The 761-nt window shown below is 37.5% G+C and overlaps 1 protein-coding gene across 1 annotated transcript in view; it reads right to left on the minus strand.

The window, feature by feature from the left end:
• LOC119587843 (nephrin-like) overlaps window positions 1-761 on the minus strand; it is a gene marked incomplete at its 3' end in the record, with an annotated part of 35,820 nt that overhangs the window by 4,886 nt on the left and 30,173 nt on the right.

Raw genomic sequence — 761 nt, forward strand, 5'->3', positions numbered from 1 at the left:
CTGTATTAATTGCTATGTAATGAAAAATTACCATGTTTTGTTTTGATTTGTTTAACGATTTCCTTTTCATATATAAGAACTGGCGAGTTTGGCAGTAAAATCTAATACCTCAAAAAGTGGGGCTGATTGTAAACATTTAGAAATGCAATTTTAAAGGCGCGCATGAGTGGAATTTCGAAAGTTTTTGCACTGGCAGCGCACAAAGCAGGTTTTGAAAGACTGATTCAAGAGACGATATCCATTTCCAAAAGGCGATAAATAGAACCAGCTTCCTTTTCTAAGCTCCATCTGGGATTTCATTACCATTAAACAGAGACTAGTAGATAAGATAATCAGAGAAATATGAAGTCAAATATAGATACACGATCCAAGTCATGCAAAGTCATGAACAGTTAACACAACTAAGGACTACAATAGCTCTTTATACACATACGACTCTAATCATACCATTGAGCAGTCTCTACAAGTAACATAGAAAGCTATCTTCAGTTCATTCAGTTCAGTGCTAAAGCTGTGGAGTTGCAACAGATGTTTCCTTGCTCGGTCAGTATACTGGATGGCATCTGCACATCCGTGGCCCGGCTCTTGGCATTAAGACAGTTTCAGTAAACAAGTTGAAAGCTTCTTGGCGTGACACAAAACATGCACGTTTCTGTGTGCGCTGTCTTTGTTCTGTCCCTTCTGTTTATGGTTCTTTTTCTTTCTGGTTAATTTGTCTGTTCATTGTGTATATTGTGCATAAATATATATGGAGTACGCAA

This window comes from Penaeus monodon, chromosome 23, assembly GCF_015228065.2.
Source record: "Penaeus monodon isolate SGIC_2016 chromosome 23, NSTDA_Pmon_1, whole genome shotgun sequence".
In the NCBI taxonomy this organism is placed as follows: Eukaryota; Metazoa; Arthropoda; class Malacostraca; order Decapoda; family Penaeidae; genus Penaeus; species Penaeus monodon.